The 25,765-nt window shown below is 40.0% G+C and overlaps 1 protein-coding gene across 2 annotated transcripts in view; it reads left to right on the top strand.

The window, feature by feature from the left end:
* Nucleotides 1-25,765, top strand: part of SORBS1 (sorbin and SH3 domain containing 1) — a 317,838-nt gene that overhangs the window by 114,871 nt on the left and 177,202 nt on the right. The window contains exon 1 of one of the 2 annotated variants that reach the window (XM_063434301.1): nucleotides 8,032-8,163. The exons of the other annotated variant lie outside the window; for it this stretch is intronic. The gene's annotated coding sequence lies outside the window, so the exon portion shown is untranslated. Of the gene's footprint in view, nucleotides 1-8,031; nucleotides 8,164-25,765 lie in introns of those variants that run through there. 2 annotated transcript variants of the gene reach the window in all.

The following is a 25,765-nucleotide window of genomic DNA, read 5'->3' as shown; positions in this document are numbered from 1 at the left end:
CACAAGTAGTGTCTAGGAGTCCTAGCTACCACTATTGAAACACAGCCGCTAGGTAGTGGATCATGGCTCCTGTTATTATTCTCTGTGAGAGCCGCTAACCTCTACTTATGGACAGATTTCCTTTTGCTATTCTTTATTATTGTAGCTAACCCCAAAACTAATTAACGCCATCCTCTGGTCTGATTCAAGTAGGTTAACAACCGCAGAATCCCTATGCATCGCATAGGAAAAATGCTCAATAAATATATGGCATTGTACTGAAAACCTAAAATATATCGGTGCATGTTAAACCAAATAATAAAGCAATAAAATAAAGGAAAATGCCAGACAAATGATAAAATATATATATATATATATAATTTATATTATTAAAGTACATGAAGTAGCATTGCAGAAATGAATCTCAAGAATTCCAGAGACACATATCTAGCATGAAGATGTTCCACCCAAGCGCTTTACACAGAGCAGTTTGTCTGCTCTGTAAATTGTAAGTACATCTAATATTTTATCCAGGACTTTTTTAATATAGAGAGCACTGTGGGCCTTCTCTTGTGTTTTTATTTTATATGACCTGCACTGCAAATATCGTCAGAGGAATATCCTTCATGTGGGGAGTTTAAATACCACTGTATGCTGTTTTAACTCGAGCTGGTTATAGCTCCCATAAATGTGAGTTGGCATTTCTTAACCTCAGTGTTGTCTGTGGCCATACTCCTTTAAGTTACATGCTGATACGGATTTGACCCCGAGAATGTCTGAAGAATATACCTGTGAATTACATAGACATTAGACTTTAATTTGCCTGTTTTTTTTTCTAGTATTTATTTTATTTATTCACTTTGTTCTTGGCGCACCCTGTACTTGTTGTCTTCTACGTATCTAGCATATCACAAAGGCACTGTTAAATACATTGTATAAACTGTCGCTATCTCCTGCAAGGGCCAATCACAGCAAAGTGTGTGAAACAGCAAAGTGTGGTTGCTATAGTGACAACGTACACAGCACGAGTTTCTGAGTTTTACCAACAAGTGGCTAATCCGTGACTGGCCGGAATCTTTGCGAGCAGATATTATTGGCAACCCGCATCTTAAAAAATAGCCACCAAGTTTTAAGCCTGTTGATAAATAGCCACCATTGTTAATTGACTGCTATTCACCAATAAGTTTGTAAACGAGTCTTAAAATGGGTATAGAGTGGCAGCACGTCAATCATAACCATACAATGCCCTGCTTGAGATGATGTATAGTAATGCTTTTTAAGAGCATTAAAGTTCCAGCTTTCAGGGCTACGTGGACTCAGCAAGCATTTAATTAACATTGAAGAATACATTCTTTGTATAAAATGCTGCAATTCTAATGTAGCATCACCAATTCTTCGTATAAAATGTTGCAATCCCAATGTGGCCATTAGGGTACATTATTCCCTTGACCCATACGGTTATTGACTGACAAATGTCTTTCTGTAAAGGGATTTAAAGTGACTGTGAAAGATGTAATGGGGAAAGGAATTTGGCAGATAGCAGGACACTGACAGAGGTCACACACAGAAAAAGCCTGTGACAAACACTATCCAGTCCCCAAATGGTAAGAGATAAAAGACACAAAGAATCCCATCATAAATACCTCTGCGACAAACAAAGAAACCGAATCTCCAGTATATCACGCAAAGGACTTTTCTAAGGTTCCCTTGTGTCTGAAGTAGATGTTTTATCATTTTATTGTTATTATAAACTCCTCTCATTAAGATGTATTGAATGAATTCATTGCTCGAGCGCTGATTACCCCTCACAAATCCAACCAAGAACAATAAGTAGCAATGACATTTTTAGATCTTCAAGAATTGCAATTTCAGTATTAAAGAAAAACCACATTTTCACTATTAACCAGCCTGCCCCAATTACTTGTCTTCGCTAACCTCATTACTGAACAGCAGTCTGGTTTTATATAGACTGAATTCAAATGTTGAATAATTCGTTTTTGTTTGTGTCTAAAATTCAAATGTCTACAGTTCTGGTTATATTTGGTATGGCGTTTCATGCCACCAAACATTCTAATTTCCAAAAGAGGACTGCTATCATTTTAAGGAGTATGGCCACGGGATAGGGCTATGGTAGGATATTTTCAGTGACCTTATGACCTACTGCTGACCACTTGTGTAAATGGAAATTGTCATTTTGAACAAGACAAAGTATTTTATTACACATTAAAACTAATACTTTGGATTTATTTTCCTTGTACATCATTTTGTTTATCTCCTGGTGTATTTCCATTATCTTTTCACACAAGTAAAGTAAGAAACTACGAGGATTATCTTTGTTCATTACTTTGGAGATTCTCAAGAGTGCAATATATTCCTCTATTTTCATTTATCTGATTTACACAGACTATTTGAACTCCTTTTGTAACGGGAGCCATACCACATACGTCACCCAACTTACCCTCTAAGTCGTGGTTCTCACCAATTGTGATACCCATCCATTACCAGACTCGTCATGAGTCAGGCAGGTAACAAAACTACCAAAAAGGCCTCAGTTACGAAAGCAAAGAATTTTAGAAAAGGTTCCATTATGAAGAAGTTAACAACACATTAATCTTTGAGGAAATATACACTTCAGAAAAATATTCAGACGCTGAATAATATTTATGTACATTTAATTTAAATTGGATACAGTTTGTGTGAACTTTCAGATCGGGCAGTATTTTCCAAATTTTCAATCATCTGGGTTTTTTTGTTTTTTTTTTGTGAACACTGGGCCTAATCTTAAATGAGCGTTTCTATGGTTACTTCGTAACTTTCAATTTTTCTTACATCTCTGTTCTGCTGTTTATCAAGAAAAGAATGTGATAACCCTAATTTGCAATTTCCAGTAGTGCCGGAAAAAGGAAAGGCAATCCTTCTAGACTTCAAATTGGCAATCAGATTTCTTCTTGAATTAACTGTTGCCTTGAATATCTTACTTCTCCAAAATGAGAATCCAAACTTTTTTTTTTTAAATGTCTACTGACTCTGATAACACATCATCCCTAGGCAGATAATGCCATATTTTTATTTTTCTAACTATAAATCATTTCCACTACTGCCAGGAGGTGTCTCAGTCATTCACAACTCTCTCATTTTATTCAGTTGTGCCTGGACTTTTCATGATATGCAGTTAAGCACTTGACTGTAATTCCACTCATCACTTAGGATAAATTGAAATTGATAGCAGCCATTCATAGTTTTGTGAGTGGAACTGTCAAACATATTTGTACAACAATGTGCGCATGCAACCAAAGCGCACGTCCATTCAATAATAGCTGTTAACGATCCTGTCTGGAAAGGTAGGATTTATACAGTAGGAACACACTTTATATTTCCTCTATTGTATGCCCAAATATTTGCAGTTGTCCTCCAAAGTTAGGAAGTGAAGTGGTCTGCTAATTATTGCACACATTTTTACCATTATCTGCAATTCTTGTTCTGGTTATTCTGTGCAGAGGGTCAGTGGACAACTTGCAACAGAACGTTGGCAAGTAGCATACATTGTTATCATGTTTGGGTTGTCCTTTCTAAGTGTATTATCGGTTTAGAGCCAAGGGTAGGCAACCTATGGCACGTGTGCCATCCACGGCACTCGAGGTGTCTTTGCACTGCACTCAAGGCTGCTAGGGCCAATCAATCTCTGGCCTATAAGGAGTCCCAGTGAAACTTCAGATATCTGCTAGTACGAAAAGGTGGTGAAGGACAATCCTCAATTTATGCATTGCAGCACGTAGAGGAAGTGATCTCAGATCACTTCCTCCCAGCACTTGTGAATGGGAATCCACACTGTAGTAGAGCAGCCCGCAGCTGCTGTTGCAGCTCCTGTCATTGACCTGTACCTGGTACCTACACCGGGAGGGAGGGAGGGATGGATGGATAGAAAATTAAGCAGTATCATATTATTGATGATGACATTGCACCGAAGCCCATTTATTACATAAATAATACAAACGTATGAAGGGCAGGTACAAGTCACGCTGTGACTAGAAATGGTTCGGAGATTTTATTCCTGATGAGCTATTTTGGCCTAGGCTTTGCAGCCGGGATATAATTTACTTAAAACTGGAGATTAGTGAATAAGATTGTGTTTTGTGCTCACTACTTTCTCTCTGAAGTTGAAGACATAGGGGTAACTTTGTTTTTTGCATGTCATGTGTTTGCATCGTGCTAAGTGCTTTTTGGAGTGATGCTGTAGCAGGCGTATTGTCTAACATGGAAAATCAGGTGTACTACAAAATCAACAATTATCCTTTGTTTTAAAACACAAACACAAATAAGTACTTTTAAAACATTAAGTAACCTTGTTGTATTTTTCTTACGTAAACTGGAGCTTGCTTTAACAGATCTCTATTTGATTAGCCTTTCACCAAAGGGTGCTGCCTGAGATAAGGGGTAAGAGAAGCCAAATGTTTCTAGTTTGCTAAGCTTTCTCTGAATTTGTGGTATTCACCTTTTATATCAGCTTGTCTTACAGTTGCATTAACTGGGATGATAATGGTTAATTGCCAGTTATTTGACTTAAACATTTAATGGAGATATATAGAGGGTGGCCAATGGCACAAAATGGGGAGAATACGGATGGGACTAGGTTGGTTGGTTAATTCTGATGTTAATTTGTTAACTTAAGCAACACCATTAACCCTAACTGGTGTGAACCAGTGTCCACCACTAAATGAAAACATAATGGATTACATTAATCATGTAAACACTTTGACATTAAGCACCAGGAACATAATGTGACAACCACTGAACTAGTGTAAAAATACCTATAATTGTATTATTTCTCATGGAGCTTATAGGGTCTCTCTTTACATTACATAGACATGGTCAGTATGCCAGTGTATTAAAAAGAACACTATGGCGTTTGGAATACAAACATGTATTCCTAGCACTATAGTCTCCTACTAACTGCCTAGGTGTCTAGACTCCTATCTCTTAAAGAAAAACTTTAGTGTGAGCAATAAAAATGTGTATTCTTGACACTATATTGTTAAAAACACATTTTATGCGGGTGGCCCAAACTTGCCCTCATTCAAAAGGATTAAAACATACCTTTATTCCATCGCTGCACAGGTCTGCTGTGTCTAGCTCCGCCCCTCACTCCACCTCCTTGACTGAGATCTTCAAAATTGACAATCTCAGCCAACCCAATACTTTCCCATAGGATCATCAATCTTTATGATCGCAGCCAATCCAGCGTCAGCTGACCACTCTAGCCAATCGGCAGCGCCCCTGCCCTGTGACATTAAGATGTATTGGTTCTGGTGACTATAATGTCCCTTTAAGCCCACCTCTAATGGCTATCAGTATTACAGTATTGCAGCCAGGGCCGGACTGGGAAAAAAATTCGGCCCGGGCATTTTCCAATCACAGCGGCCCCCTGAGAAAGGGGCGGGGCCAGAGAGGGTATGTTTTGTCATCACTAATGACAAGCACACCCCCTCTCAAAGTGAGCATATTAGTGCAATGCGCAGAGCCCCGCTGAGGAGCTCTAGCATTAGAAAAAGGCCCTGTATTTGTTCTGCACAGTGCAAGCAAATTTAATAACAAGCTTGCGCTGTGTTTGCTTTTAACTTGTCTCTGGTGTCTCCATAAGTGGGATACCAGAGGACAAAAGGGCCAGAAAAGCGTATGGTGCATGTGTTTGGAGCCTGCTTGTGGGATTGCGTGTGTGTTGAGTAAGTTGATTGTGGTGTGGTATTGTGTAAATAGGTCAATTTAATTTGTGTTTGTGGTGTAATATGTGGGGCTAGGGGCTGTAGCGAGAGTTTTTATAGGGGGCATAGTATGTATAACGGATGTAGCGAGTGTGTGCATACGGGCTGTAGTGTGTGTAGGGGTTGTAAAGAGTGTGTTTAGAGAATGTAGTATGTGTTTGCTTACAAGGAATGTAGTGTGTGCATAGGGGATCCAGAGTTTGTATGTCAGGAATGTAGTGTGTGTAGGTGGTGCAGTGTGTGTAGGGGATCTTGTGTGTAAAGGACCCAGAGTGTATATAGGAGATTGTGTGTGTGTTTGTATAGAGGATTTAGAGTGTAAATGGGGTAAGGGATCTAGCATGCATCTGGAGCATAATGTGTGTAGTGGTGCTGTAGTATATAATATTGTAAAGCGCTACAGAATTTGTTGGTGCTATATAAATGGCAATAATAATAATATTATGCATGCTGCACCCTTCACACATACGCACAGCACACCCAACACACTGCACCCTTCACACATACAATACGTCCAAACACATATATATATATATATATATATTTGGACGTATTGTATGTGTGAAGGGCGCAGTGTGTTGGGTGTGCTGTGTGTGTGTGTGTGAGGATTGTAGTGTGTGTGTAAGAGGGGTGCTGTGTGTGTGTGAGGGTGTTCTTATCTACTGTCACATTCTATGTTTCTATTTTTTTTGTCTGTTAACTTACTGAGTGTTATTTTATATATTATACATACGTGTGTGTGTGTTGTATATGTGTGAGAGTGTGCTGTGTGTAAGTGTGTTGTGTGACTGAAGGCGGTGTGTGTGTCTGAGGGTGCTGTGTGAGTGAAGGTGCTGTGTGTGAGTGAAGGTGCTGTGTGTGAGTGAAGGTGCTGTGTGTGTGTGTCTGAAGGTGCTGTGTGTCTGTGTCTGAGGGTGCAGTGTGTGTGTGTCTGAGGGTGCTGTGTGTGTGTCTGAGGGTGCTGTGTGTGCTGTCTGTGTCTGATGGTGATGTTAGTATGAGTGTGCTGTGTGTGAGTGCTCTTAGTGTGTGTGTATATTGCACAATTATTGAATAAATATGTTTTTTTTTTTATTATTGTTATTATTATAAAAACTAAAATGATGTATCCCACCCCCTCCCTTCTTACCTTTAGCCTGGGAGGGGGTGGGAAGCCGGGTTTCCATAGGGCGGTGCCTGGTGTCATGGAGGGTGCCGTTCTGCCTGATCCCTGGTGGTCCAGTGGTGATCTTGCGAGATCTAAGCGTTGCCGCGGTAACCGCGGCAACGCTCAGACCTCGCGAGAGGACCCGGCGGAGCTGCTGGCTAGAGCTCCGCCGGTGTTCTCTCTTCCTGCCTGCCTCACTCCCCAGCACCGGCCGCCTGTAACAGTGCCTGTGGGCCGGTGAGGGAGATCTGTGATCTCCCCACCGGCCCATGGAGGCACACAGCGGGGCCGGCGCTCGGATAGCGCTGGCCCTGCAGGGGCCGGCAGGGTAGATCCTGTGATCTCCCCTGCCGGCCTCGGCCCCATGACCATCGCGGCCCACCGGGCATTTGCCCGATGGCCAGTCCGGGCCTGATTGCAGCCACTAGAGGCGCTTCCACTGCAATGATTCAATGCCTTCCTATGAGGAATTTTGAATGCTTTGAGGAGCATTGGATAGGTCTAGGACATGAGCTGAGGAGGCCATGCCTTCTCTGTGATATAATGGGAGACTTTGCCCTGGAAAAGGGTAAGTAAAACTTAATTTATAAAAATATATTTTATGGTGGGAGGAGGAGGGGTTAGCTATGTATGCACAGGTTTGAATTCCCAAAGTTATAGTTTTCCTTTAACTACAATTCATTGTAAATTTGTTAAACCTATAAATATATTATTTTGCTGAATGTCCATTTTAGAATAAAAAGGGTTACATTAAAAATTGAGGGTTAGTGGAGGCGCGAAAGAGGGGGGAAAAAAACAGTATGTGGGGAAATATGAAAACTATGTAAATAGTCAGAATATATATTTTTAGTGTTCTTAGTTTTGTAGTGTTAAAAAGCAAGAACAAAATACAAATCAAATAACTGATTTTATATATATTTATTAAATGTTGGTACAAACTGCTTATTTCCTACTGTCACACTCACATAAGGTTGATGAATAACAGGAGCGCGCATTCTGTTATTACTGTTATCTTTACAGTTCAAACCTTGTACTTTTAGTCTGTTCCATATTGCACGAATCCTGTCAGCTCCCTCTATTCTAATGAGGGGGGCTGAGCTGAGTGATCTGGGAGGGTTCTATCTATGGAATTTCAAAGTGGTTTTGTGTCAGCCTATTTTTCTGTGTTCAAATGAACAAATGCAGTGCTGTCTCATAGAATAGGACTACGCTAGGCTGCTGTCCCGCTGGGTATCTTGTTACAGTGGATTTCTAAGGCTGTTCAGAAAATGAGCTAAAGTAAGTGATTGCACTTTTTTTGCAGCTTTATTTGATGCACAGACTGTGCTCCCAGGGCATCTGGGGTTCTGAATCTGAGAAGTTCTATTTCACTGTACAGGAGGAGCTATACTGTATTGCATGGATATTGCTTTGTGTTTTTAAAACTTCCTATCCTTTGTGTAGTTTTGTATGGACATTTTACAAGCATTATTCTTCAGTTAACATCTTTAGCATAAATATTCAGTGCCATCATAACATCATATTCTAAATTGACCCATTCTTTAAAGACTGCAAGTATTTGTAAAACTTCCACACACACACAAAAAAGCAGGACAATCCATGCTGGTTTAAGATCACTGTGGGGTCAGACTCAGATGATGGCAAAGTGTAACATATGGCTGTTCAGGTGGTGGAAGGATTTCTAGTTAGTTCAGACTTTCCCCAAGTCATTAAAAAAAAGTGTGTGTGTGTGTGTGTGTCTCACTCCAGCTGTTGGGCACTATTATCCAAACTTTGGCCAAAGTCATCCATCACCTTTGTAAATGCTGAATACCTCCTTTCCTGGATATGACCAAACAGCATGTATACTGTACTTAGAACATATAGACTATATAGCCTTATGTTCTACAATCCATTTGTGTACAGTAGCTCTGTTTGTCCTAGATCTGTATCCACAGTCATATCTGGCAACTCTGGGAAAATCAGTGTTGCTGTGTGCTGTGCCTGCCTTATTTTACTTTAACACTATACTATAATTGCATTGCTCCTTGCCCTTATTATGTGGCCAAGTCAGGAAAACCCCTAGCCCTTCCTTATTATTCTGTGTGTTTATACAGAGGCTTTATTACTCTATTACTATACTATGTTGCATGGCAAAGTGTCTGTTGCCTTGTCTGTTCAGTTTAACAATTGAGCCATGCGACATTTGCTAAACTCAGCAAATAGAAAATCTTTGTTGTATCCTGGAAAAATGCCTAAATGTTATAAAAGCAGCACTTAGCTGCACGTTCCTCTTGTTAGCCTGACACAGTACTTTTCTGTTAGTATTTTTATTTTCATTAACATAAACCTGATGGCATTAACACAGTAATAACATAATTGTAAAAAGTGTCCACTGTTAGCTGTATGGCTTATGTTTAACTTTTTATATTGTTGCAGAATTGTAGAGTTTAACACAGTGTACTACATTCGAACACTCTGCATCTTGGAATGGCTGCAATAAACCGAAAGAGGGTTAATTTACTAAACTGTGAATAGTAGTGACTTGTATACCAAATTGCAGATAGAGCCCAAAAGTTCTGATTTGGAACCATTCTCCGCTACAGTCACAGTCTGGCTATTTTAGAATAAATCTCGCAATTCATTTAGCACTTTGCTACAATTCTGTGCTTAGAGAGCAATTATTTTTATTATTATTTATAAAGCGCCAACAAATTCCGCAGCGATTTACAATGCTAATGTGATTTTTATTTATTTTTTAAAAAAAACAAAAAACTTTCCATTGATTCATTCTCTTAGTCATTCTTAGGCTGATGTAAATAAGTAAAACTATTGGTGTAGTTATTTTATAGTTTTCTCTAGATATACAATTCTGCTAGATTCTGTATATGCAGTATTGATGCTTGGTGTTTCTTTAAAGAAATATTCCCAGTTTAGCAACTTTTCCATAAAAAGCTATCTCTGTTCTCAGAACCTTATTAGGGCTTTGAGCAGGGAATTTCACTGGTGTAACCCTAGAACATGTTTTAATGAATGACGTGTTTGTGATTACAACTCTTGCTGGGTCCTGGGTTACTACATGAGCTGATGTAAGTCACATTAGTGTAGACATAACTGTAGGAAAATACTGAATTCTTGCTAGAGTTGGCATTGATACAAATGGCCATCTCCCTGGCAATCGAACAGTTAAACATTGGATGTTTAAAGTCAAAGGTGCAGATTTCAAAGAAGTGACTTCTAAATGTATTTACTAAAGTCTCTCTGGCAAAACATTGGGGTAGACTCTGGCAAAAAGATTGCAACACCTGTATCAAACTGACTTAATCTAATTCTAACCAATGGGATATTCTGTTGTGATGCAATGTGTTTGCACACTGTAGTAAAGAACTCTCACTAAGTGATCTTTGGACTTGTTACCAGAGCACGTGCTAGATTGTTAGCAGCAGAATAGCATTTATTTATTAATTAAATGTTATGTTTTGATATATATGTGTATAAGAGTAAAACTTAAAATTTTTTAAAAATGATTTATTTTGGTACTTTGTGGTTGTCGATTGGCGATTTGAGAATTGCGAGTTATAATTGAAAGTAACAGAAAATTTGCTTAATTAGAATTAGTTATTTTTCTAAAAAACTTGCTATTTTACTTGGCACTTTTGTACAATCCTCAGTTTAGTGAATAAACCTCTTTATTTCTTTCACCTCTGAAACAAGATATACTCCTGCAATACAATCTCCTGGTATCTCCTGCTCCTTACAGCTTTAAGGCATTGGTAGATTTGGGATTTCCTGTGGACTGCCCTGGGTTAACGTGACGTCACTTAAAGTCAAAAGTAAACTGAATCCATTAGTAATAAAATGTAGCCAATCTACAGCCATGCAATAACGCAAAATAAGAAAATTAAAGTAATTTGTGTAATTGTTCTTTGTTATAACATGACATTTTGCTCTTGTCAATGCCCCAACTAGAACGCTAAATGAAGCCACCTTATTATTCTCATTGATTTCACAAATCAGTTGTAAGCAGAGCTTCATCAATAATCACATTGACTATATTAATAGCAAAAATAAACAATGTTATCAAAAGCACTGTTATTTAACTCCTTGAGAATCTAAGCTCATCATAATAATCCGTTCGGCCATCTGCCTCAAAACCCACTAGAGACAGCAGCGCCTCCAACGCATTTTGAGGCAGCCACTAGGGTACTGCCTAACCCTTTAATGTAAACATTGCTATTTTTACAAAAACAGCAATGCTTTGTATTAAAGGGTTAACAGTAAAGGACCACTGCACCCAGATCAATTCATTGAGATGACGTGGTCTTGGGTGCCTTTGGGTGTCTGGGTTGGAGTGTTATTTTTTTTCCGGTGTATACCCCCACAGTTTCAATTAAAAAAAAAAAAAAAAAAAAAGTTGTCTGTATGCCATTGACAAGATAATCATCTCATCCCTGCTCTGTTCCCCATAAGATAATAAATTCTGCTGATCTTTGGGCCAATACAATGCCTATCACAGAGAAACATTGGGAGCCTATGGTGCATGCCCAGCGATCATTGTGCTTCTGCAATAGAATGCTTCTCCTAGACTAGAATTGATCCCAGTGATGAGCTCAGTGTGACTTTTAACAAATATTCAAAGCAAGTGAGCAGTGAACTCTTTTCTGTCTGGTCGACAGCTGGGTTGGTGCAATTAAGGATTTTGGTAAAAGTACTAACTTTCTTACAATCGTCACTTTTATCAAGTAAAACAAAGGGCCAGTTAATTTACATAGCACTGCAAAACGAATGCTTCTTTAAATTATTTTTTTTTAATTTTTTTAAAATTCTTTATTTTTGTTGTGCATAAAGATATAACAACGCGTATGTGGTACCCCAACGGCATTCCACAAACTTTTCAATGACAGTTATAACAGTGGGGTACATGGTAGTACTTGCACAATTTTATATTAACATGAGTGGTCCGTTCTATTACTAATAGCTTGTGTGTGGGTATATTACGTGAGACAATAGAGGTAATTAAGGTCATGCATAGTGTTTAGTCGATCAATATTTCCTTGGGACATCTATAAGATTGGGACTGTGCCTGTTTTAAGTAATATGGGAATTAACAGGATTAACAAATCAGGCATGTAATGTAGAATGATGAGTCGAGTATTATGCAACAGTAGCATAAACTTTGCAGCGTAGGGCGAAATAGGTAGACGTTGCATGCTGCTTGTAAGAAGCTGGGTGATTGCATTAACTATGCAGGATAAGATTCCCCCCTTAGGTCCATGTGGCCACATATGAGTATGCTTAGTAAGTTTGGCTAATCCTGACAGAGTAATTTACAGTTGTGCTACATACATGCATTATGCTGTTTAAAATCAGTGGGGCGCTTTAGCAGAGTGTCCTCTGAGAGACCCTGGTTATAAAGGACATAACAAAATAGTTGTCACTTTAAACGAGGGAGCAGAAGGCAATGTCCTCAGAGAAAATAGCATGGGCGCTAGATAAGCAGGTAAGAGACCTAGCTGGCTCAGAGTGCAGGCAAGACAGGAGGCGACAAAGGATAGTGAGACAATATTTACATTTCTAGCCCTGTGGTGCTAATGGGGCCCCTGCAGCACCTTTAGCACAGTCCACAGTCACCCTATGCCCTGTATCGGTAGGGCATAGTCACTGTCCGCCCTGGGGCATGTCAGGTTTGGAGGTGCTGATGATAGGCAGTGTGGCTTGGCTATCAGGGTTTGGTCTCTCTGTGGCTTGTCCGGCTTGGGCTTGTGCCATGTCGGTTCTCGCCTCCGTGCCGTTGCCGGCGGGTCTTTACCGGGTCGGCGTGTGGAAGAGCCTTGCTGACGTGGGTATGCAGATCTGCGTTGGTGCCGGGCTGTGGATTGGGTATACTGTGCCTTGTGCTGGGATCTAGTCGCTGGTGTGCGTCTCCTCACCTGTGTTCCCGCCGGCGGTCGAGCGTGCAGTTTGAGGCGCCATTTTTTTGCCGTGCTTGGTTTGGGTGAGCGAGCCGTCTGGATGGGAGCTGCAGGGTAGAGCCATGGGTGCACTTGTAACCTGAGTCTGTGTGTTGCTCAGTCTGTCTTCCAGCTTTTTCCAAAACGCTTCAAATGTAGCGTTGATCCGTGCCAGGATGTCGCTTACATGTGAGGTGTCAGGTGGCCCGGGTGCTTTCTCCGTCGCATTGGAGTCAGCTTGCCTCCGTTGGGGTTGTTGCCGCTTCCTTTGGAGGTGCCCACCTTAGACCGGGATGACCCCCTCCGGGGGGAACGATGGCCCGTGCTCATGCTTGTGGCTGTTGGAGGCAACAGGGGAGCGGCCGTCTCCCCTGCGCCGACCATGCTAGTAGACCTCATAGGGTGCTTCGGTGCCTCCTGCCCTGTATTCCACATGTTTGATATCTATGTGTAGCTCCCGGTGTCACCTTTCTCTGAGGTGCTTATGCGAGTCGATTAGGGTGCTTTGTAGGTTTATTATTCGGGAGATTTGTCTGTTGGAGCAGGAGCACCTCTTTTCTGCTGCCTCTCGGCTCAGCGGTCAGGCCCCGCCCCCTGCTTCTTTAAATTAGCTCCATTTGTGTTCAATGTGTCACACTAACTTCAGTGGTCTGCTATATAGAACTTCTGTGAATGACTGCCCGTCTGCCTTTACTCGACAACTTGTTAAGCAATTCTGATATGTGCTTAGTATTTTAAATGTTTTAAATGTTGTTAGATCAGAGCGTTGGTGACATTAAAGTTATAAATCTACAATTTTAGAGGAAGAAATGTCAAAAAGTGTTACTCCGTGGGTGCATATATTTCTTGTAATTCTGTTCAAAACGGTATTGTGGTTGAACCTCCATGAGTGTCCACTCATCACTTTGTTCCAGTCTGCTGAGCAAATCTTGCTTAAAAACCAAAGCACTTCCTTTTTATCAGATGATGTCCTAACATCTGGCACACACTGTAATGGGGAGTTAATGAGATATGAATGCCATTTGGAAAAGGACAAGCATGTACGACAGATCTGCTTGTCATTTCAGAGAAAGAAATGCAATTTTATGAGTTCGATACTTTTCATGTTTGACTTAGTTTCCATCACAAGACTGTCATATGGCTGGCGTGCTTCATACACATGCATTATGCAATCTTTTCAGTCTAACTGCAACTATCTTGTGTTTTGGAAACACATTGAATTATTTTAGGTATATTTACTGGCTGTGCAGTGATTTGAATGAGGAATTTTCTTAAAACCAAGCCATTTTCCATTCTAAGAATTGCGTTATTTATCTCTTTAGGTGCTGTATTTCTCAATACTATTGTTCATAATTTCTACTATTCTAGACAAATGTAATGCATTTAGAACACAATATAAAGTAATGTTTCTACTGAGAACACATGCAATATTGTAATGATATTTAATATCGTACGAATTCTAGACGGCTTCTTTCTAAGTGGGAACCTCAAGGCATTTACTTGACATTATTGGTACATGGTCATTTCTACAGGGACATTTTTTCCTGGTGCCTATATATGCTTAAACTTGGTTGCCAGAAGTGACTTGTAAATATTATGTTTTGTTACTCATTGTACAGTGCATCAGGATATGTTGGTGCTTTAGACGTAAAGCAATGATCATTTAAGCCATAGCTCTATAAATGTGCTATGTGTTGTCCACAATGTTTTGTTTTTTCTGAAAGCCCATTGCTCAACTCCACATCTCACAGCAGATATTGTAGAGGTCCATTATACTGCAATTAAATTACTCATCACCAAGAAATTCATTCATTTGTGTCAAATCTGATCTGACCTTTGATGGCATTCTAACAACCCGTAGGTTTTAGAATATTAAAGTAACGTATCAGCAGGCTCCAGGCAAATGGGTCTAAATTTGAACATGAACAAAAGAATATAAGTAATGAAAAAATAGGCAACAAGAACAGTTTAAAGGGAAGTGTAGTGTCATTTATATGTCTTCTGTAAATGCAGTTGTTCATACAATTCATGAAGACCTCAAGGTCACTAGTTCACCAAATGAACCAACCATCTGAAGAGAAGTGGATGACTGGTTGTACGTGTGTTCAAATGTATGGGGAGGCCTCTTTGGTCTGTGCATCTAGATGTAGGGCTCGTGTGACTTCATGTCACATACCATGCCCTCAGTGTCTACAAGCTTGGGAGCAGTTGGAGAAGGATGTGCTATGGTAGGCAAGGATAGTCACTCGTTTGTGGAAACCGATTGCAATGAAAGAAGATATGAAGAAACTATTGGTATATGTGCAAGAGTGCAAATCTTTTAGGCCTCCGAGGTCACCGCTCTTCATACCTTACTTTTTGGCTACTGCTTGTATTACTTTTGTATTGTAAATTCCTACCTATATAGAAGGCCACAGGAAATCCATCATAGGTTCAAAGCAGTGGTTAACAGTTACTCAAATCCAGAGGTCAAAGGCATTCTTAAACATTTTTAGTGTGGTGATGGCAGTCAGTGTGATCGGTCAATGCATGCAACAGTATTAGAGCAGTAAATCGAAACTTTAGGAGATTTTACTTTGTACTTTACTGTTCTATTCCCCAAATATTTTACACGGTGTTTGGAATATTGTAACATTACTCTGTTCTATAGAAAATGTAATAATGTTACTGAACAAGCTTGATTGAGGGAAATAAACCATAAAAAGACCAATGTTTCTTGTGTGAGATTAGTATCTCAATGCCATGACGACTTTGATCATTTTACTGAAATATTCTTGTTGTTGGCAATATATAAACATACTGTATTATTCAAACCTTCTGGGTACATATTTTTGTCGAAACCAGCTGCATTGTATTTAAACCCATTTAATGATGTCAAGCTGACAATCAGAAAAACATGTGTAGAACAAAATTTCATTATATTTTTAACCATTTATTTCAATGAAAATTAAATATTAATACAAATCAAGGAATTCCAGGCTCACCGTAAATGACAATCCGTATGAAAGGTGTGTAATCTAAAGTTTTGTGAGGGCTCTACGATACCGTCTGTTTAAAATAATGTTTAGGGCTGCAAATGATTTGAAGAAAGTACCAGTCTTCTGGACTGAAAAAAGATTGTGACCTGTTCATGGGTGGTCTAGTGTGACTTCAGAATCTGAGAAAAGTAATTATTTGTTACAAACCTGCAAAACCAGGAAATGCCCCTGAAATGCTAGTTCAAGAAAGCACTAGCATTATTGAAGTTTTCAAGCCAACTGTTCAAAAGAGACTGTGGAGTAGTCTATCATAGAAATATTGCAAATAATGTACTGTCCGGACTGCAGGATAGGAGTTAGAGGCTTGACAGGGCCAAAGAGCATATTCGCTTATTTGTGGATTGATGTCAGGCTGATAGACTGACCAGGCAAAGTTTGAAATATCTTGAGTCCTGCTGCACAGCATTGTTGGACAAGGAGAGAGAGAGTGCACATGTGTTCTGCTAGTGTAGAAGCATCATTCTTGAAGCATCACACAAGCAGAATTCACGCCCTCACTCGTCATATATATGTTGCAACCACTGATCGGAATAAAGAAATATATAGTGTGAAGTCGTTCTTATTTGTCTTTTAAATACCTAACATAATGATATTAAAGGGGACACTGTAGGCACTTTAACTGCTTTATCTGATTTAAGTGGTCATAGTGTCTGAAGTTCCATGGTTCCATCCTCCCATTCAACGTTGCACCACTTTTAATGTTATAATGCTAAACAAGAGCGCCGGCAGTCCATCCCCTCTGTGCTGCTTTGGCTAATGAGGAAGTATTATCCTGAGCAGCAATGGGCAGCTGTGATTGGCTGAGAGTGTCAGCTGACTACTTTCAGTCCATCAAAGTGCCCATTGCTGATATGAGTTTGTATGGCTAGAAGTATTTGTGTAATCTCTGCCAGGGACCCTTATTTAGTAATGCTCTAAAATGTTTTAATTAAGGGGCAGGGGACTTCAGGCTCTATAACCAATTCAATGAGAGGAAAAGGTTAAAGTGCTTACGGTGTCCCTTTAACTTAATTTCTTTAAGGCGATCTGTCGCTTCCCTGGATTTTAATTAGGATGTTTACCTATCCATATATTTAACTACTATGTATTTGTGAGGCGTGAAAATATAATTAATGCGTAGAAGTCCACACCTCTTTATCCTGAAGCTGGGTGTAGCCATCTTGGCTTTCGATAGATCATATTCAAATCTGCCATTTACACCTGGCAGCCAGCATAGAGAAAATCCTACAAAGGAGAGGAGAGATTGGTCAAAGTTTCTGTTTCTACTCCTTATTGGCAATGTGTGCCTGAAATGGGCTGGATTGGGATGTCATTTGCCAAATCTTTATTATTCGTATTTATACCCAATTTCTTATAGCATGAACTTTAATCTGCATTATTCAGTCTACTCATGCTATGCTTCAACTAGTTGGAGTCGAATACTCCCAGACCAGTGATTTCGTACTGTACTGGTAGTTAATGTGGACTTTGGCCAAGATGGTGTGCCATTTCTCTTCTAGACTGTAAAACCATAGAACACAGGCATTTGCATAGCCTCAGGTTTTTTTTTTAGAACGATGCAAGATTCACAAGTATGAATGTATTAAACACTAAAGCAGTGGCACATTTGGTATACATTAGATAGAATGGCTAGAGTGAAATTGGTTTCTTTTACTACTCAGTATGGACTTTCTGTGAATGAGAACTGAAGTCTCTTCAGAAGGAAAACCAGTATGTTAATGTGTTAAACCTTGGAAGGAAATTCCTGACTGTTAAATGGGGTTACTAAACCTTTAAGGTGGGGGTTGATGAAAAAAATGCATGATATACACCCCCACGCTAAACGCTCCCTCTGTAGTCTATCGTTTTTATGTGTCCTCTTTTAACGCTCTCTCTTCTAACAAGTAGTGAAAGTGTGATCACGTAATCCATATTCATCAACATCTTAATGGTTGTCGAGGAGCCATTAACGATGTTGATGCAACCATTCTGGTACTTCACATCACCACTTTTACCAGCATTGTACCAGGTAAACGGGGTCCTATACCTTATGAAGAGTTTGCAACGCTTTAATGAGACCTTTCACTTTTTTAGTCCTTTAAAATGTTGACTTCTCTAACAATAAGCCAATGCCTCATAGTATTAGTAAGCGCTTATGCATGGCCACAAAACAACACCACAAACACCACCCCTGACTTGATGGGTACAAGCAATGTTCAAACTAACAAATCCTCTAAATATAACACAAAAAGATCAATAACTTAATAATAGTACATGGATACAATACAGCAACGTTTTAGAGGTATCTTAAAGAATCACACACACATTCAGCAGTGTCCATATGGGATATACCGGTAATTCGTTATGACACATTTGTCACCTATTGGCATTATTGAAATACTTGACTTCCTGTAATCTTCAGGTATTTTGTGTGTGTTTTGTTTTGTTCATTTGTTACCTTCTCAGTTTCAGCCTATTGATCTTGACAAAGCGAGATTAACAATGAATGAATGTTATCGTGCAGAAAAACGGGTTGTATAAATCCAGATAGTGAATTCTTAGACGACTGTTATTCGGTACTGGCTGAGAATCAGAACAGATCACCAATTGGTTACTGATCTCAGATTGTAATGTAGACCAAGGTAAGAAATACGCTTGTACCATAGAGCCGTGTTCAATCTGTTACTGAGAAAGATAGCGGATGATCTGGTACCCTCACTTGTTAGCGCAATTACACCTATGTTTTTTTCTTTTTTTAATTCTTTATTTTTGTAGTGCTCAGAATTACAGACACGTTTATAGTGCCACGAGAGCAGATATAAGCCAATAGATTAACACAAGATATTCGGTAACATGGCAAGCATTAACAGCACAATTCTTTTTTTAGAGAGTACATGAAGTAAAATTAGACAGTTTGAGTAAACTTATATGCTTTTAGAGATTAAACGTAGTTGAGACCTACGTGGGTAGTGAGGCCTCTAGGGCTGTGTAGGTGTGTGAGCATTTTGGATAATTGTCGGTTGCCTTAGGCCATATGTGTAGCGTATGAGATTATCCAGGGAGTGGAAAGGTTAATGAGCATGAAGCACAGTGTATGTTGGTTGCGAGCATTATAAGTGTGAATGTGTCTGCTGGTCGGCATGCTGTGTGTGACATTTGCTTAGGTGCATATGATATAATACCATTGGGCTTTCAGATGAGGCATAGGCAGTCATATAATAACGATAATAATTAGGCAGTTCAGTCATGCAGGTCAAAGACCATCAACGGTGGGCTAATGTAAAATTGAAAAAAGTAAGGGAAAAAAAGGAAGAAAACGGAGTCCAGGGCTCTGTGCTTCTTGGTGATGGCAGGCTAAGTCATCCAATGCCGCTTGGCAGTCTTGCGCCGGGTTCCAGCTGCTCTGCTACCCTGCTAAGGTGAATCCAGTCGATCTGTACAATGCAGGAGGTCTTCATAACAGCGAGATCTGAGCCCCATGGTGCGGGCCTGCCAGCACGTGGGAGGCCGTGTGAGGCTGTGTACTGTGGGCGGTGGTGTCTCCTCCAGGGTCTACCCGGGCGAGGGTCTGCTGCTTGCTGGTGTCTGCTGAGGAGTTGTGGTGCAGTCTGCCCGTGATCCCTTGGTCGTGACCAGACCTGGATTGACTGAGTGTGCCACCGCTGTTTCCCAGGTAGGTTTCTTTTCGCCTGGTGCTGGCGTCGGTGGGTTGCCGCCATTAGCGGTAGTAGACTCTCGGGCTTTCGGGTTCCTCTGTTTTGCCGTCCCCGGCGCTGTTTGCATGCTTTGACCTTTTCCAGGCGTGTCCAGAACTGTCTGCAGACGGCCTTGAACCTGGCGTTGAAGTCTGCTTCCCAGTCACTAGGATTTCGCCGGCCTGGGAGAGTAAAGCCACCGTCGGCCATTTTGAGTAGGCCTCGTGGTCTCCGCTTGCCTGCTGTGCTCCCTGGGGTACCTTGTAGCTGGTTGGTCTCAGTCTGTTTTTTACGGACCGGGATAACCCCCACCGGTCTTGGGGGGGAGGGGGGAGGGGGGGGGGAAAGATGATTTACTGGGGTCCCACTTGTTGCTTTCGTGCCTGGAGAGCGGCCGTCTCTCCGCGGCTCAACGTCTGGTAGGCCGCAAACCTCGGCTTATCTGTCAGGCTGATTTGAAGCTCGAGAGAGGCACCGTTTGATGCGGTAGCCCAACCCGGTTCCGATTCTCGTGGTCTGCGGCTCGTGGGTCTCGATGGCTGGGCGAGATGCCCCGTTTTTTGTTCCCAGGCGTGGGAGCTCTTGCCCAACACGTCTGGGCTGCTTGGCTCCGCCCCAATTACACCTATGTTTTAAATATAGATACATGGGAACTAGTTTTTATATTTAAATGGGAGACCTGCAAGGCATCTAGAAGTTACTTAAATGGAAACTATTCCTAAAACATCCATTTTAACACATTTCACTGAGCTCTTCATAGTCTTCTCAGATGTATGTAGTCTGATTACGCTAATTTAGATACTCACATGGTTTAGTAATGAATCATGGGATGTATAGTCTTAATAACCCTAACTTGTCTAAAAGTAGACCCTAATCATAGCAATATCAGCTATGCATCTAGAGTTTACGTACATGTACTCTTGATGCATTGTCCTCCGGGGGCCTTTTCTTTTCATAGAAAAGACTTCATGAGCTAAGGCAGGAAATGGATTTGTTTAGTCCAGTGATGTAATGTCCTTTCTAGTTTCTTTCCCCTTGTGGCTCAAACATCCTGTAGCATCCTTTCAAGTTTCAGTGTTTAAAGAAAAAAGGATGATTGCTGCTATCTTGCCTCACGGTGCTTGTCCTGCCTGCCCACCTCAAAGATCTTATTAGTATAACTATTATTCTTTATAAAGCGCCAACAAATTCCGCAGAGCTGTATCTCTCTCCCTTCACTCCACTGGATACTTCTTAAAGCCAAGGGTAGAAAGCCTTACATGGCTAATTGTTATGTACTGAGGAAAAGTTAGTACGATTGTTTACTTTTAGATAATTGTTTAGGGAAACTCCCTTTGAAGACCAAAGTGAATAAACTGGTCTTGGCGTGTTGTATGCTGTAATGGTAAGCAATCTGTTCCTTAGAAGCAATAGTTGCTGTTTTTTTTTGTTTTTTTTATGTTGTATTAACTTTCTTTAAATTAGTTGTTGATTAAAACTACCAGTCTTCTGTATATATAAATATTTCTTGTTGTTGGAAAGAAAAAAGCAAACAAGTCTAATGTTGTGCAAGATGAATCGAGAACAAACATTTTGAGTCTCACAGCCCTGTGAGGTAATAGACCATATTTATCAAAGTATAATTGGAGAAATTGTGGAGTTAAGTGCTAAATTCTGACTTATCAGCAGAAAGAGACCATTAGTGTCTATGGTAATGGCTTTACATTTAGCACTTTAACCCAGAATTGCTCCAGTCTGCCTTGATAAATGTAACTCTGTCGTGTTCTGCGGTCAGCTGATATGTAGGTGATGCATATTTTGTTAAAGCATTGTGGGAAGAGAAGCTAAATTTTGCTTAGTTTATGATTCATGAGCTTTCGCTGAAGGACTTTATAACTTTTCTGTAACAAAAATGTAAAAGTAACCGGATTATTTTCATGTTCCTAAGTATAATTATTATATGTTCTGAAACAAAGCAGAACTTAATTTGGTGCTTTCACATAGCGTTAAAAGAACACTAAAGTGTTAGTAATACAAACTTATAGTCCTAATGCTATAGAGTTCTACTCCAAATTTAGATTCAGCGTCCCCTAAATTTAATTATAAAAGAGGGGGAAAAAGGGTTTAACTTACCCTTTTTTCAGCACCAAGACTCATTCCACGCAGCCGCCTCTCCATTGCCGGTGACGTCAAACCACTTGTTGTCTCATCTCCGACTTCTCATCCAAGCCAATGCTTCTCCCAGAGAAGCATTGGGGATGAAAAACAATGCTCGTCCAATTAAATGCTTCTCATAGGTTAGTACGGAGTCTAATGTTTCCCTATGATAAGCATTTGATAATGTTCAATGTCGAACGGCACATAACCAAGTCAAACTCTGTCGTATCATTGCAAGCATCCTTTAGTGGCTGTCAGTAAGACAACCACTAGAGGTGTGTTAAGCACTGCAATGAAAACATACCTGTATCTACAAAACAACGATTTATACAGTGCAGAACTAAATTGACAGGGCCACTTCACCCAGAGAACTTCATTGAGATCGAGTGCTCTGGGTGCCTAAAAGTGGTACTTTAAGTTGCCTTTCTGTGTAAGAGAATTTGTTCTGGTTATATTATCATATAAATAAAATGCTTTTTCCCCATTTCAAACATGTTTGTTTATAATTTAGTCAGTGTTCTGCCTGTTCTGCCCATATGTGGATATTGATGTAGGATGATAATTTCAGTGATGTTAAGGTAGTCACAAAATGTACATTTCTGTAGTTCTAGTAATGACGCTGGCCAACAGTATGCCCCTTTACACTATACATATTCCTTGCTAGTCATGCTACTGGTTACCTGAGAGTGTGTTCATTTTGCTTTATTGTGATTTTATTTGGTTTTGACACAGCCCTGTTGGACTATTCTGGCTTTCTGTGTGTCTTGACCTTCACTTGCATCCCTGTTCTGTTGTCCTCTACAATCCTTGATCTTGGCCTCTCTCTCTAAATCCGCTTACCTGCTTACAGGTGTGTTCTCACACATCTGGGAATTACTAATCCCGGCCAATTTTAGGAGCAGTAATATGTGCCTCGACTGTATTTTACCTTTTGGGGTCTATTCTCTTTTGTCCTTTTCTCAGCATGATTGCGTTACTGATCTTGATAATAGAGTCAAGTATAACCAGGAAGAGACAATACAACCTAGTTCAGGGGTAGGCAACCTTTTGGCACTCCAGATATTGTGGACTACATCTTCCATATTGCTCTCACAACCGTAGTGCTACAAAGCATCATGGGCGATGTAGTCCATAACATCTGGAGTACTGAAGATTGCCTACTCCTGATCTAGGTCATGTTATTGTCAACTTAAATTTCCTCCATTTAGGTACTAAATATATTGGGGACAAAATGCACGTCAGTAAAACATTTTTTTTTTTCAGTTCTCCAATGATGGGGTCCCTCCAAACCTATGAAGCTCATTTCAGTGGCTGCAATGGCGGCAGCTTTGCACTGCCTTTTAAGTTGGGACAGCTTGTGTATAATTGTTCCAGTTTTAGTGTGTGGTTCACAGAATATTTCTATATTCTCTCTTTCCTTTAAACTGTATTTTACAGTGTAACGTACTGTACGTTTATTTCCATTTCATAGGTTATAAAACTCCCCACTCCTGGCCAAAAAAGTAAAGAAACATCAAAGACTAGCAATGTCTATAGAGAAAAAAAAGGAAAGTTGAATGATTTAATTTTCTGTTTGTCAAGTTAATTATTCTCCCGAGGATGTCTGTCTCTGAATCCTTATCCCACAGTTTTGCTAAACATACTTAACCACATATGGGAAACTTTATTTGAGGGACTTGAAACGTCAGACATTTCTGAAATAAATTTCCTATTATAGTTGACATAGCGGGTGGTGAAAATGTCTTTGTATATAGAGTGTGCAGTACATGACAGCACTTAGCTATACATCCCAACATCTCTGAATGCAAGGAATTTAAACTCAGATTTTGCTCATGGAACACTGATTCATTGTATGACTGAGTACTGTTGCAATGTACGACTAATTAATATTTCTCGAGTGAAGAGGAAATCGGTTCATAAACATTAAGAGTAAACAGCGTTTCTCACACTAATTAATAGCTGCTCGTTATGAAGTCCATTCTTTTCATTCTGCTTATAGCTTGCATTCTCTTTTATAGTAAGTCTTTGCAGTAGAACAATAGTGTTTTGTAAAGCATAGAAAATATTTTTCTCCCACGAAACAAGTGCACACATTATGTTAAAACCAAATATGTGTTTTTCGAAAAGTGCAACATAAAAACAATTTAACCTCTATATGTTATATTAATACTTTTCAAGAGGTATTTAGTGTGTTAAAATACACACACACACACACACACGCTTGCCACGGGCTCTTGGAGGGGCCTGCTGGCTAGTCTCTTGCCAAATGACTATGGGCCCTTTAAAAAGTATGTGATTTATGTACTTTTGTACTCCAGAAAGAGAGATCAACCATTGGCCCTAATTCCCTGGAACTGTTTTGGGCATAGGACCATATGCATGGTCGGTCAAAATTATGACTTTTGTGGAAATCCTGAACCCCTGAACCGATCTGGGTGATTTTTGGATATGTTGGTTCCCCAGATCTGGGCTATCAGGGGATGTGACTTTTGTGTGTTTTCCATGTGTTTTGGGGGTACTTTTGGGATATTGTAAAATGTATGTGTTCTGTGCCTGGAAATAATTGAGTTTAGTTTAGCTCCTGACTCACTTATCTCTCCGGCACAGTGGAGGGATTATCCTATTGTGTGTGGGAGTGTCCTGGATCCATGTGATTGTTTATTTATTTCTATTGTGGTTTACTCTCAGGTCCAGGGGGGAGTGCCCCTTGCATGGGGTATTGCATAAAAGGCCAGTTGTGGCTACCAATTAACCAGCTCCTCTTCACCCTCAACATAGAGCATCGTCTCATTTGTGGAGGGAACAGCTATATTCACTCTGGGGATTGCTATACTCATTATACTCCCTTGGATTATAATCACTAGCTCTTGTAAGAGCTATCCTGATTTACTCTCTGGATTGGGAGAGGTCTGCCCACTGGAAGCTGGAAGCTGAAACCTGGTCTTGGGTCCAGGGTGGGTGGAGGACTGTGAGACCCCAACCAAGCTGTAATGCTGGCTGTGGGGTTTACGGTGGTTATGGTGTCTGGTGGAGTGCTTGGACTACTCGGTGAGCACTTGGAAACATCGATTGGTGGAGGCACCCAGTTGGGGTGCCAGGCGGTCCACCACATTTACTTTATATATTTAAGATATAATTTGGACCATGCAGAGGAGCACTCCAAACACCATAACTACTACAACACATGTTTAATGCCGTGGCACTGGGGCACTTCTGGCACCATAACCACTACATCACACTATATGGGTTATAGTGATTGTAGTGTTCATTTAATTTTCTAGGAAATTTTACTGCTTAAAATTTTTTTTTTACCTGAGAAAATTTCCCTCCCTGCTGAAAACAGACAGAAATTGCTGGGTTTTTTTTCCGTCTAAACATATACTTATGTAGGACTTCATTCCTTCTCCTTCAAGATGACCTCCAGAAATGGATGTGTTGATCTGTATGGCTGGCAAGATCTAATGTGGGAAATTTAATTTAGATAGCTGGAGGGCCAAGCCACCTCTCTGTTGTAGATGAATCTCAGATCACAAATTATGGTTTCAACTACTTTATTTGAATGATAAATATATTTGAATCTTAATTTTTTTTTAAAAGAAACTCAGTGCGACAGTCTAAGATGTAGATGACTGACCATGCTAGTGGATTACAGTAATTATGCAATACTTACAATGTCATAGTTTGTCCATAGCCTGACTAAAGACTCTATGAAAATGTGTCTTTGCATATCTAACCAACACCCTGCCATCCAATCCGTAAAATAAGCATTCTTCATATCACTGCTGATTTAAGATATTTTAATTCTGAGCGAAAGGCCTGTGTTTCAGTTTGGCAGGACATTATGATCTTGTGACTGAATAGGAATGCCAAGTAAAATAATAAGCAAATAATAAGTTATATCCTGCTATATTAGAAAGGACAGTAGGCGTGCACTTTGCAAAAACACACTTACGAGTTCCTTGTATGTTGGTGGTTTAATAATCTGTGTTTTGTATGTTAATTTCCGGGGGAATATATATATATATATCTTAAGGTTCTCTACTGAACTTGGAATTGGGCCTGATGAAATGATTTTGTTGTTCATACAAATGGACCATTAATA

Source organism: Pelobates fuscus, chromosome 10 (assembly GCF_036172605.1).
Source record: "Pelobates fuscus isolate aPelFus1 chromosome 10, aPelFus1.pri, whole genome shotgun sequence".
Lineage (NCBI taxonomy): Eukaryota > Metazoa > Chordata > Amphibia > Anura > Pelobatidae > Pelobates > Pelobates fuscus.
Note: the sequence above shows the minus strand (reverse complement) of the source record. Positions and strands in the feature narration are given on the sequence as shown.